Here is a 14715-nt window from a genome sequence, read left to right on the forward strand (position 1 = left end):
TGGTTATAATGTGGTCATGTGATTAATGGAGACCGCTCTAAAAAATGAACAACATTACATTTAACTTTTTTTTTTATGAAACCTCCATAGATATGGGGTGTAAATATGCATTTGGGTCTTGTTCTAGGCTACTTCCAGAGCATACTGATATACTCTTTGAAAGTATCAAAGCTATTGATAAGCCTTTAGAACCAGACTAGTAGAGGCCTTCACCTATAGCAGCCACCTTTCTCATAGAACTATATACGTTCGCCGGTATTCGGATGACCCCAGGTCTTAAATCTATGGTAGTAGAGGCTTATCAGGATAACTGCAGCACTGGATAGAGTAACTTGAAGACTGGAGGTGGGGGTCGAGGCCAGACCTGGGTAGTAGGTCCGTAGCTAGAAGAAAGGTCAGTGTACAGGTCAGAGGTCAGGGCTGCCAACAAACAAGTAGGTCCCAATATTCAGGCGAAGGTCAAGATCACAAGCAAAGAAAAGAGATCCAATATCCAGGCAAAGGGTCAGGGCAACAGGCAATCAGTCAAGGTCCAAAAATTCAGTTAAGGTCACAATGGAGAATCAATCAGGTATGTCAGGAAACAAAGCAGGTCAGCAACACACAGGCAGTGAACGCTATAACCGGCAGGGGGGCTAAGCCCTCCCTGCCTTAAATACATGGAAGGGCCAAACAAAGAGGGGACGCTCAGGAGGAGAAATATTGCTTATATTATGTTGCACATGCGCTCGGCTGCAGAATGAGATGTATCACCTGTAGATATGCAGATCACAAATGTACCGCTTTCTCTTCATTTGCATGGTGTGAGAGTTTTTCAATTGATAAAATTATGGTTTGTTAGTACTCTTATGCAATTTACCTTATTAATTTTGAATGTGGCATACAGTATGTTGGACGTAAAATAATAACTTTGACCACTCGAACACAGACATAATATTTTCAAAAAGGGTAAAACACACAGGCTTTTGCAACATGTGAATGTTTAGGTAATATAGAGGGCCTAGAAATAAGAGCCATTGAACATATTAATATTACTAAAAGAGGGGGCGATAGATATAGCCTTCTCTGTAAACGTGAAGCATACTGGATCATCAGACTCTAAACACTGATACCTTCGGTCTTAGCGACACTATAGAGCTGAATAACATTTGAACTGTGGGGGTTGTGCTAGTAGTTTTGGATAATTTTGCTGATATTAATATTTTTATCAGACACTATTTCTCATCATAGGACTGGTTAATGTTATTTACATGTCATTTATATTTTAAGCTATTAACGGTCGATTTATTTTGACGATTACAGTATGGCCATCATACCATCTGGGGACTTGATTCTAGACTAAGATTTTATAGTTAATTGATATGAATTCCTTTATTGATATGTGTTGTCATTCTACAGTTTTATCCTATGTTATATCCTCTTTAGTGTCTGCCACAAATTATTTAGGGATGTTATAGATTCATTTAGATTTTATTATCATATAGATTTAACATATAATTATATTTTATTATATTCACGTATCCCTTTTTTTTCAAATATTTTTTACATATTTTTTAAAATGTATCTTTTCATTAATTTCATATATTTATATTGATCCATCTACCACATTTATATTTTAAACGTTATACATTTTTAGATTTGCTTAGTAGAGAAGTATATGAGCCAAACTGTTTATTAATATTATGTTACGTCATAATTTGTTTGCTTGTGTCTTAGGCATTTTGTCATATTTACAATGATAAGCTTATTTACTTTAATAGGATTAGCTCATTAGAGTGATATTTTTTACTTTTATTGTTTATTATTATTATTTTTCATTTTTATTTTTACTTTTATTATATTAAGGGAATAAAGATATTTATTGATGGAGAGTATTTATTTGTTGACATAACTGCTAACTTGTCTTATTTATAATGACAGTTGTTCGGTCATGTCTGTTTACTAGAAATCACTATGCCGACAGACTAATTATCCTCAAAGGAGACCCTCAGTTGATTGAGTGAGGAGAGTTACATGACAGCTCTTTCATTCCATAAACAGTGCTAATAACGAGTTCTACTTCCTTGCCTCTGATGAAACAGTCATTCAAGGCTAAGAAAAGCGCCAGGTGACGCTGTATTCAACTCTGACTTACTGAGATCATTCTGGATATTTATAACCCCGGGGTTTGCAGCACATTATCAGGACTAGAGAAATATGCTATACCTTGGAAGTATTTGTTCCCTCTAATCTCCATATTGATAAGATATTTTAAAATATATCTGGTTCCAGCACTCTTTCTATTTTCTCTAATGAGATGATAGCATACATTCTTGAAACCAATGGTCATTTAACTCTTTGAAGTTGAAATGCTTTTCCAGTTCTAAAAGTATAAGGAGTTTTGGTACCACCATAACAATTTCTACAGAAAGAACAGGATTGTTTTGTCTGTGCTCCTGATGATTGAAAGTTATATAATAAGTTGTGCTATCATTATTTGAATCAACAAAGTGTGTATAAATGTCAATATTGATCTTAGAAGAATATAATTTTTTTAAATTTACTTTTTTTTTAATAAACCAATGTTATTTTATTGCACATTGGCATTCTCTGCATATTTTAATGTTTGCTGTTGCAAAAATGTCTGTATCAGAATTTAAAATTTATCATTTTGTTTTATACTTTGTTTAATAATACAACTTTGCCCTAATTATTTTTGTGAAGATTATTTGCAATAAGCATGTAGCTTTGAAAATGCTAGATTTTGCATTTTAAGTGGGTCAGCAAATAGCTAGGAACAAATGCATCAACTGGTTTAAACATTTCCACAATAACAAATCACTTTTTTTATTTTGATGATGTTTCAGGTGCTGCTCTAACTCCACAACCTCCAACTTGTTTTCCTTCTTTTGTTCATTGAACTCTCCTACTCCCCATCGTCCACAACCTCCATCAATTGGTGACTTTCATCCAAAGCCATTCTCATCCAAACAGATGAATCCATTGATGTAATGATGCACACCCACATGATGCACCCCTATCCAATCACATTTATTCATTATTTCACACAGGAATTATTAGAGACAGAACTTTTTTCAAATGATGAGTTCTATCTCAGTGAAGTACAGAGATCACAATATTAAGCCTGGAAGTGAAAATCCAGGCAATAAGTTAAAAAGAAAATACTTTATTGTTGTTAGGAGGGAAATATAAAAAAAAACACATAGAGTAATTAATTGGACAGCTGCAAAGTTGATGGAGTATGTCACAGTCTAAATTACACTGTAATTAGAGGGAGGGAGGTAGACCCCAATGGCTGGTAACTTCTGTTACTGTGTTGCCACATCATTAAGATAAGAAACTGAATCTAGATGCATGGTAGTACTGCAGCAAAAGATGAATTTGAAAACTAAAATCAAGCCCTGTACCTGACACACAGCAATGTGCAATTTGCATTTGAAATTTAGGTTAAGGTGAGGACCTATACAGCTGAAAACCAGTTGACATATATACCTTGGATGAACAATGATCAAACAGTGGCTACACTATTAACTAAAGTGTGGCATTGAAATATTAAATGCACAGCAGTTAAGTCAGAATCTGACACACAGAATAATAAACAATGTTCATGTTGCAATTGAAGCTTGATGCAAAGTGAGGAGTACACAGCTGAAATACAGTTCTCATTTATACATTGGAAGAACAGTGAACAGAGTTCAAAACTGAATTTGAATACATAGAAAACAATTAAGGAGTTCACAACTAAACTCCAGAGTTTAAGTGGAGAATATTCAACTGTCAGCCTCAAAACCAGTCTCAGGTTCACAGGTATAATAAAATAGCAATCAGAAATAAAGCCAGTGTCTGGCACTTAAGAGACACAGCAATAGTAGAATATCCAAGAAGAGTGCAAAAGTTTAAACAAGGAGTAGACAGTGGTCAAACTCACAGTCAATAACATGTTCATGTGTACAATTAAGTAACAATGCTAAAAAAAAAAACATAATGGATGCTCAGGAGACATATAAGGAGTAATCAAGCTCATTGTCAAAATCCAATATTTTGTGATAAAGAGTCACAGCCAATGTTTGATTCACAGATAGCAGTATAGCAGTGGTCAGAGTTCAATGCCAAATCTGAAACACATAATACAATAAAGAATATTTGATTTCACAGCCAAGGTCTGATATACAATTGCATGGAAACTGGAAAGGCTAGACTCTGATCCAAATGACTCAATATTCTGGAAATGTATGCTTGCTGTTGCCAGATACTTATAGACACAAGTAAATGTCCAGCACCTGGGAGACATCTCTCTCTGTTAACTTGTCTCAACTTGGAAGCTAGTGTAGCACAAATATGTGATATACACCTGGTTGATAACATTATAAACACACTAACATTAACAACATAAGTAGCACTATTATATTATTATTATTATTATTATTATTATTATTATTATTATATTATTGCTGTTATACATGCACAGGAGTCCCTATTGCCTTTGTTTGTGAAAGAAATGGCAGCTACATGTCATTAAGAAGATAATGTGCAAAATAGCAATTGTGAGGCAATGCATCCTCATCATCCTCAACTTACTAATCAGGTAAGCATTGTAAGTGTGGAGGCTAGAGCAGATGCAAGTGACCCCTTTTACTGATAACACTTCTTGTGTTCATTTGAGAAGTGGCTGATAGGAGAACTTATAAAATTCTTACAAATTTCTGGTTCATTCCCCATTTTCTCTCCAAGTAGCTTAATTGTGCCTCATTCTCCTAGTGCCCTTTAATATTACTGCCTTAGGACAGAGGTCTGATAAAAAAAACTCTGCACTGATTATGATTATAAGGACTACCATTGACCTCCACTATTTAGGAAAGGAAAGACTATTGTGAACACTCAGGTCCTTGTGGCCATTCATAGCAGGTCCAAAAACCTTACCTCTACTACAGATCAACACTTTGCTCAAGAGTGTGCAGTAGGGGAATACCTTGTACACGTTGTGGTGCAAAACAGTGCAAGTGCATAAAGAAGTATTACAGTAAAAAGTTACATATAAATGTATCCTCAAGTATGAAAGAGAAATTCCAAATAAATAAAGAGGTACACACACACACACACACACACACACACACACACACACTTGTGTTTATTGCATTGTAAGGACCACTGTTTGGAACAAGCCTCATGGGGACCTTTTTCTAATGTCCTATCATCAGGACAATAAAAAAAAAATGTTTAGAAACTGTTTGTCACCGTCATTATATATTGTCAGTTTAACCTACACCAAAAGATTGACATTTCGCTGCCTTGTGGAAACAGTTTCATGTATTCCAGCCATCTGAATATATCCATATACATACACACAACACACTATTCACATAGGTTATATTCAAGGTCATACATTGCATATTGATTCAATTGTTTGTTATTTTTTTCTCTTTATAGCTGTTATCTGGTTCTATATTTAGAAAATCCCAGCTAACCAGTTTCAATCCCTCAGTGCGCATGGCTCAGTCATGACGCATGCAACACAATTATGCTTTCTAGGTACTCTACAAACAACATCATGTGCTTCTCCACAGCTTTGGCCACCTCTCTGTCCCAGGTTGTTTTCCACACGTCATTATGACCAGATAGGAAGTAGAATTGTGCATTACAGAGGAATCTATGAAACAGAGAGAAAACAACATGCTTTAAGTAGCAAAAAGATAGGCTATACCAACCTTTGGAAGCCTTGGCTGTGCTTTGATCCCATGTTACTGGATGCATACATCATTTCTCTTCTGAAAGGACAATATTGACTGAATGCGTGCCCATTTGTCTCACTGTTTCAGGGGAGTACTCATCCTCTGTCTCCTCACTCTGTAGCTGGGCCATTTCTAAACACACCTCTTGATGAGCATCAAAGCCCTGTTTACAATAAGTAAATACACAGTTTATAGAAACACGCCATTGTGGTGTTGCTTTTGAGAGGTATATATTTACTGAAATTCCCTTGCTACCATCATTAAGCATATAGCTTAAATATTGCTCTAACATTTATAAAATGTGATAGCACGGTGGCTTAGCGGTTGGTTAGCACTTCTGCCTTACAGAGCTGGGGTCATGAGTTCAATTCCCAACCATGGCCTTATCTGTGTGGCGTTTGTATGTTCTCCCCGTGTTTGCATGGGTTTCCTCTGGGTGCTCCAGTTTCCTCCAACACTACAAAAACATACTGGTAGGTTAATTGGCTGCTAACAAATTGACCCTAGTCTGTGTGTGTGTGTATGTTAGGGAAGTTAGACTGTAAGCACCAAATGGGGCAGGGACTGATGTGAGTGAGTTCTCTGTACAGCGCTGCGGAATTAGTGGTGCTATATAAATAAATGGTGATGATGATGATGATAATTGCTATTAGGCTGCTAATGCCAGAATCATCACTTCTAATTACATTGGTTGATTTATCAAAGGGCCTTAACTGTTTACATATGTCCTATAGCATTTTACATTATTTTGGGTAGGGGGTAAAAACTTTCCAGCACATTTAGGAATTTGCATTACATGGATTCTCTTTTTTTTAAAAAAAAATCCTTCAAGAACTGTAAGAAGACAATTCCATCTAGTTGGAGAATCTTATGTTAGATGATGCTGTGGAAAACTTTAATATTGGTGGATCATTTATTGTACTATATGATCTGTTGAAATGCATACTGAATGTCCTTAAGACTGATAAGATATTCTTCAGAGGGAAGTGTACAAGAATATCTGTACTATTTTTTTAATTACACAGCCAGAAGTTATACGCTGTATATTTACCCCAAGACAGCAATGATGTTTGAGCCATCGACAGATATTATGTACATTTAAAATATTGAATTGTTGGCAGGATAAACAGTGTTAGGTTTTCAATTTATGAAAGCATTGTGAAACCTGTGCGCAAAATGTCACCCAGTAAATAAAGTGCCGTAAAAAGATGTAAACTTTATAAAAAAAAATAGCAGCCTTAGTCTGGAGGAAAATTATGATTATTACTTTGATGTGTGGGTGGTGATAAATATGTGGCTGATATTTTAATATCACTCAAGCATCACTAAGTGAGCATTTAGAGCCATATAAAACCTCTGCCTATAATTATTTCACCACTAGGATTAAAATCACAGCAAATATGTAATAAATTTGAGTAAAATAAAAGATAAGACAGATAATTTTCTGGCACATTTACAAAAATGTGTATTCAAAAATTGGAGCTAAATAAACTGTGGTGTTCAACCGAAATGTGACATTTCAAGTCTAGTTAAACTGTCTAGTTAAGTAACAAGATTGATTTGTTTTTTTTCCTGCTTTCAAAACATATTTGACCATCATCATCACTGTTCTGTTCACCATTAGTTTGAAGACATATGCATTTATGAATGTTTCATTTTACAGGGTTGTTTAATATTTTAAGACTTGCTGAACAGAGAAAAAATATTCTGACTCTTTAAGCGAAAAGTATATTGATATAATCATTATCCACATATATTTCAATAATAATTTTAGTGAGAAACTTTGATTTGACGAAAACAAACAATTTTCTGGATGTATATAGGATAAATTCTATTCATATAGGACCTCATTTAGTCGACGCAAAGTCATTTTTAGGCGCATACAACAAAAAAACACTATAATGCATGTGCAGAAAGCACCAGATCCACCTGGATCTTGGACACTTGCACCTAAAACAGACTTTGCGTCCGACTCTAAATGAGGTCCATAATCTGTAGTGACACATACTGCGGTAATTACTTCAGTGAAAAAACATTTTTTTGCCATATGAAAATATGGGAGTTTGGGTGAACCAAATGAAAAATCTATGTAACTGTTCCATTTTCTTTTATGTACATGACAAACTGTGTGCAAACTGACTGCGCAGATACAGTTTGAGCCATGTAGACAAGCAATGTGTGTCTATCTATGACAATGTTAAAAGGTAGAATTGTGCTTGATTCTATCAATTCAGTCTTTGAGAAACAATTTTAATTTGATGCAACTAGTATGAAGCTCGCAAAAAGCAATTTTTGCAAGATTATGGCCATGTGCTTGTGTCTTTTACACTGAGTTTTTCTTCTTTTAAGTTACTTAAATGTTATTAGTCTTTTTTTTATATCCACAGTGCTTCATGAGTGTCAGGCCATTTCACAATATTATTTGGTGGACCTTAATTTAGGAAATCCATAAGAAGAAGTTCAACTTTGGATGAATGTATTCATTCAACTTTAGCCATATTTTTTCTGCCTCAGAAATGGAAAGAAGTGTATCTAAAATTTAATCAAGAAATTTGTCCTGAGTTAGGTGATTAAATATTTGAAATAGCAATGATGTGTCTAATAATAAAGCTTGACTAATATAAGGCAATCTACTCTGTCATTAAAATTTAGCCAACTGATTCTTTTAAATAGCCTGTATTGACAATCACCACTGAAATAATTTTTATTTTATTCTGCTCCTTCATTTCTCTAAAGTAGAGTTATGCCAAAGCAGCAGGCAGACTTTAGATGTCCACATAGTACAATGAAAGACATTTAAAAGATTAAAAAATAAATAAGAAAGTATTCATCATTTTTATATTAAATACTAGGGGCCTGATTCATTAAGGATCTTAAAATAAGAAGTTTCTTATTTAAGTCTCCTGAACAAAACCATGTTACAATGGGGTGCAAATTAGTTTTCTGTTTTCTGTTAAATACTGACTGTTTTTTCATGTAGTTGTACAGTCCCAACTTGGGACTCACCTCCCAGTGAGTGAATATGTAGCTCGGCACTAGGACCCACAGGAGACACAGCAGGAATGTTGCTTAGCAACATCATTCTAGGTGGGATATGGGTATCAGAACCTGTGTGGATGAACGGGAGAGCCAGGGACCCAGGACAGAGGGGAAAAGTTCCCTGGGACCCCATTTGTAATATGGGGAGCTGGTCCATCACCTGCTGCCACTGTGGGCCAAAGTACATAATCACTGACATAATACTAGTGACATAGGACAGATTTCACTAATAAATTACCTCAGAAAGTGACAGGATGATAGAAAGAAGAGGCAGCAAACATTGAAGGGCTTGAGAAATAATACCCTTGCAGAGGAGGGGTAAAAGATAATCCCTCCACAGCCAAGGGGTGAGTGAACACTGTTGTGAGAGAGAAATGTGAACTAATTTTAACTGTGACTGCCCCGTTAGTATACTGTACATGTAGCTGTTAAGAACTGTGCAGGAAAAGACAGCTGATGTATATAGGAACTGTACATATTTATTTTATCTCTGCAACCATTTAAGAATGTGCTGGAGTGAAGAAGGAGTGTAAATAAAGAGTTTAATTTTCAATTTAGAGATGGTCTGGTACCCAAATTATTGAGACATCTGATTGCACTGCACCATCAAGTTGCATCACCTGTGTCCCAACATCTTCACAGAGACTCTGTAAAAATAACCTGCATATGCAGGGACCCTCTGGTCATCTACATCCATGCCAGGAGCTAGCCAGGACTGAGAAGGAAGTGCACTGACTAAACTGTGCACTTCAACACTACACACAGTAACAGGGGGCTGCATAATAATAATTTTGCATATATAAGACATACTTACCAACTTTCTGATCTTCAAATCCGGGAGCCTGCGTAGGAGGTGGGCGTAATGGGGGACGGGGCTCCGAAATGCACGTCATTTTGGACCCGCCCCCATGACGTGATGACGCAAAATGCGTCATTTGACAGCGGGGGGCGGGGCCAAACGCCACGATTCACCGGGAATCGCTGCGTTTGGGACTTAATTCTGCCCACTTCACTAGGAAGTGGGCAGAATTATCCAGATGCGGGAGATTGCCACACTCGCCCGGGAGTCTGGGAGACTCTTGCAAAATGCGGGAGTCTCCCGGACATTCCGGGAGAGTAAGCAAGTATGATATAAGATCACTATTTAATAAGGAAGTCTCCAAAAACTTGCTGTGGAAGTATGATCACTGTTTTATTTTGCTCATATATTTACTGTTATTATGATCTTTGCATATTTTCAAAATTATGGTTATGTTTTTTCGCTCATTCTAATCTCTTTGAATTATTATCAATTCAACACTTTGCTTATATTAGTGATGAGCAATCAGCAGCCCTAGGAATGCATGCCACCCTCTGAGCCTTTACCTGGGACACCCTGCACCTGCATGCGTTATTGTCAGATTTGTTTGTTATGCCTTGTAACTCTTGTGTAAAATTCCTGCTGATATGCTATGACAGATAGGTGTCTCTCTCTTTGATTAAATGTATTGTTGTAGCTTTATATTACTGAGTTTAATGGTAATGTGCCGCATTTTTAAAGGTTAAGCGACAGCATTATGCAGCCCCTGAAGTGCATCAGGTTGCCTATCATTGGTTTATATAGTTCTGTTATGCAATGGTACACTTATTTACAAAAATAGATTCCTAAATAACCATGAAGCTATAATAGTTTCCACCATACATGCCATCATATTGAAGTCACTGTAACATTAGACAATGAAAATCATTTAATACATCAATTTCAGTAAGGACAACTGTGAGTCAGTAATTGAAGCACCACATACCACACAGCAGAAAGGTTTAATGGAAATTAGATAGCTGAATACTTTATATTTATGTTTCAGTGTCTAAAAAAATAAATAGAGAAGCATGACATAATATTTTTCAAAGCTCACAGTACTGTAGCGTTCTGTAGTGCAGTTTTACAATAAATGAAACCTCTATTTTCATATAATATAAATAGACCGAGAGAAAGAACAATACACAATTTGTTTTTATTAGTTTCTAGATATCAATTAAATTCAAAACATATTATATAACATCTGAAGAATATATGATTAGTGCACACAATGTAAAATTGGATACTAAACCTCTTTATTACCAGTTGTTACATCAGTGACTACATCTGACACAATGCATATTATGAGCAGCCTAGCAGATGGGGAAATCTTCACATACCAAAAAATGTGGATCAGATTTGTTTGAAAAGCATGCTGCAGCCATATGTTGATCATAAGATGCAAAAAGAGATTTTCCAATCTGCAATTACTGCTGCCAGCATCATGACTGTCTGAATTAATGTAGTATTGTTATGGCTACTCTAACTTGGTATCAATTTTCTGTCCCAATAACTTTAACAAAATTCATCTTTTGAGGATTTTTCTGCTTTTGCTTGCAAAATATAGATGCCATCATCCTATCTAAAGATTATTAGCTTGATCTAAAGTCAGGAGTAAATCCATCAGAAAGGTGCAGCTTTGCACTTTGGCAAACCTATATTGCACTACAAGGAGGAAATTTTAAAATGTAAAGTCAGATTTAGAAGTTTAGCATCATAGTTCAACTCTAAACTGCAGTGTTGAAATAAAGCTCTTGTGTATATGTGTGCTACATACAAAGTCAGGCAGTATTTTTCCTGCATTTTAACCCTTTGCATTAAACACTGTTTGTCTACGTGCAAATTTGCACCCTTTACCTGGATTTGCTCCTAAATCTTAATAAGCCCCTAATGTACATTGGGGCAAAGAGAGGGGTAGAGTGCCATATTTCAAGTGGAAAGGTAAGGGTTTGACCAACAATCTGCAGGATAAAGTGACAGATAGGGTTAAGTTCTTTCAGAGTGAGACTCCTAAGTTGGACATGCACAGGTGGAAGGCTGGGTCTAATTAAGTAATTAGACTAAGGCAAGGGGTTCATTGTATTTAAACCTGTATTGTTATATTGTGCAGTGCGACCGATTCCAAGCTTGTTGGCTGGTGACTAGGCAAGAGGTCTTGCTTAGCCAGAGCTAGGGTCGCCAGGTGTCATCCTGACAAGAGTGTGCTGTATATTATTGGTGATATGCACAATAAAAGCACCATTATTCAACAAAGACATTGTTGTATCAACTGCCGGTTGTCAGGTCACAACATACAAAAAAACTTTAGGGCGATAAGGAGAAATGTTTTATTTAATTTTCTTCCCCACCAAAAGAAATATGAGACCTGCCTGCGATTCAGTGCTTGAAACTTTCCCACATATCACACTGCTCTCCATTTAAAAACACATAAATGTGTGACTCAATATAGGGGCTCTCATTATGGCTTATCATATATGTGCAAATGTGTGTAACTAAGACTTCTGTCATTTATTTACAATGCAAGGAAGTTGTAATTATTTATTTTTCAACTGGAAGTGTACTGGGGGAATTTTGTGTGTGCTTCTTTTCTAGATAACCCCTTCCTTTCAAGAACCTATAGTTACTTAAACAAATAATTAAATAAATTATTTGAACAAGCTGACAACGAACAATTACTGGTCCTTGTATTGTCAGTTTGAAAGCTTTTGCGGTACCTCCTGTTAACTTTGCTTTCAATTTAAAGACATATATATGTGACCCGATATAGAGAATCTCATTGTTTAGAGTCGGATTTATTTGCAGAAATGCTGCAAACTTGTTTGTGGATTTTCATATATTTGCAAATGTGTGTAACTAAGATGTATCCTGTTAGAAGGCTATTTGTTTTAGTCTTTTTTTACTTGCTGATGGCAGTGATGTGGGATTCTTTGTGTGTGTTTCCACACACACACATATATATATATATATATATATATATATATATATATATATATATATATATATATTTATATACAGTAAAAGTTAATTAGGGATAATATTAAGTGCGTATTATTTGTAATATAGTTCATATTGTCATGCAACTGATGGTGATTGAGTAAATCAATGGTAAAAATGGGTTTGCTACAACTCAAACCATAAACCAGTGAAGATGAAATTACATTTTTGTGCAAAATGTTATCTGCATAAGTAGCATTAATTAATATCATTTCTGCACTTTACACAGGTCCAGAAATATTCAGGGTATTTGTGCTCTAAGAAAAATTTCACTTTATCTTCTTATTAATGATGGTAGCTGTCAATATAATTAAGGTTTAACTGTACCTTCTATTATAACCATTTATATGTATTAATAAAAGATGGTAGAATAAACTGATCTGCATAAAAAATTGCATGCAAAAAAAAATTGGCAAGATGATGTTTTTTTAGTCTAAGGAAACAGTTGGCTAATTTTTAAATAGAGTAGTAAACAATAGAGGTGGATTTTTCAAATAGAAATTGTAGCACACTCAAATGAAAGATTGACAGAAAGTTACTTGAAAATCTGCATCAGATAAACTTTTGTGTTGAACTGTATACATATAATATGTTTGCTTGTACATTGGAAAGCCATGCCATCACTTTTCCTACTGCCTTCATTATAAAACTATCAAATTCCATTCGCTTACATTTTCCATGCCCCAACTTTCACATTTTCACGGCGTCACTTATATATTTCCACTCAACTAGATATACATATATAAAAATGAACATGAAAATCTACCGGATAAGAGGTCACATATGTGAACTGTCAGAAAGAAGACAACAACATACTACAGTCCTCTAGTCTCTCACTGTTGTGTATTCTAAAGATGCAATGTTGGGGCTAAGTGCTGACATATTTTTAAGAGTGAGGTATTAATATAAAACACAGCATAAAAACCAAAACAATGTGATCACTTTAAGATGATGGTATCTAAAGATATATAAAGAGAAAAGAAAAAACTTTGATGGTGGCACCCAAACAATTAGCAAACAGTGTTGTTACCAAAATAGGCTGCAACCCTCCCTCACTAAATTCATATAGAATATAGGATTTTATCTGAACAGTTCATCATATCAGATTAAAAAGATTATTTATTAAAGTTATCCCATTCTAAAGCAAGATCCAGTTTTACAAACACTACTCCCTGAGAAACCCAAAATCATTTTTAAAAAGAATAGCAATCTTAAAAATATATTGGCACCGAGCTTTTCAAAAACAAGCAAAAGATGCAATACTGGTTCAGAAATTATCCATAATTGGTTATCAACACAGACATGTGGCTTCTTTAAGTGTTCTAATCTAAATTGCATCACTTGTAGACATATTAAACATTGAACTAAAGAAGTATACTCCACTAACAATAAAACGGAAATTTAATACAATAGGTTTTATTAACTGTAACACAGATTTTGTAATATATCTGTTACAAAGTAGTTTTTCTCTCCATTACATTGGAGTCAATCCATATGGAGGGGACCAGGCCAGGTTGCTTTACATTTTTTTTTTAAATTAAATTTTTTGTGTGAGATGACCCCTGTAAGTTAGTAGTTAGAAACCAACATTACTTTATTTTTATTTATCTTCATATAAAGATGACGGCCAATTTTGTATCATGACGTATGCAATTTTTCACTCTTGCTGTTGTTTGGGGTAAATGCAGTCAGCTCAAAAAAGTCACAGAAAGCAGTGATGAAAACGATTATGTTCAGCACATTTCAAGCTACATTTTTGTCATTATAGCTATTTCTCTACCTTTCTTCCTTATGACTGAAATTTAAGCCCAAAGTTAATTGTCAGATTTTAAAATAGTCAATATTTAGGATATTATTTTAGTGAGAAGGAATAAAATTTTAGAGCTGTAATTTTTTAGGAAATATCTATATACTCAAATATTTGACAAACACATTTTGAGTTATATATCTTGTCTACATTTTTCATTACAGCACTTTGAAATTGATAGTTTTTCCATTTTTCACTAAAATTGACCCCTATTATCTCTGGTGGAGGACATATTAAAAATTTTAAATTCACAACATACCCAGTACTCTATGAGGGGTAATTGTAAAAAATAGAAAATCCAAAAAAAA

This window comes from Mixophyes fleayi, chromosome 5, assembly GCF_038048845.1.
Source record: "Mixophyes fleayi isolate aMixFle1 chromosome 5, aMixFle1.hap1, whole genome shotgun sequence".
Taxonomy (NCBI): Eukaryota; Metazoa; Chordata; class Amphibia; order Anura; family Limnodynastidae; genus Mixophyes; species Mixophyes fleayi.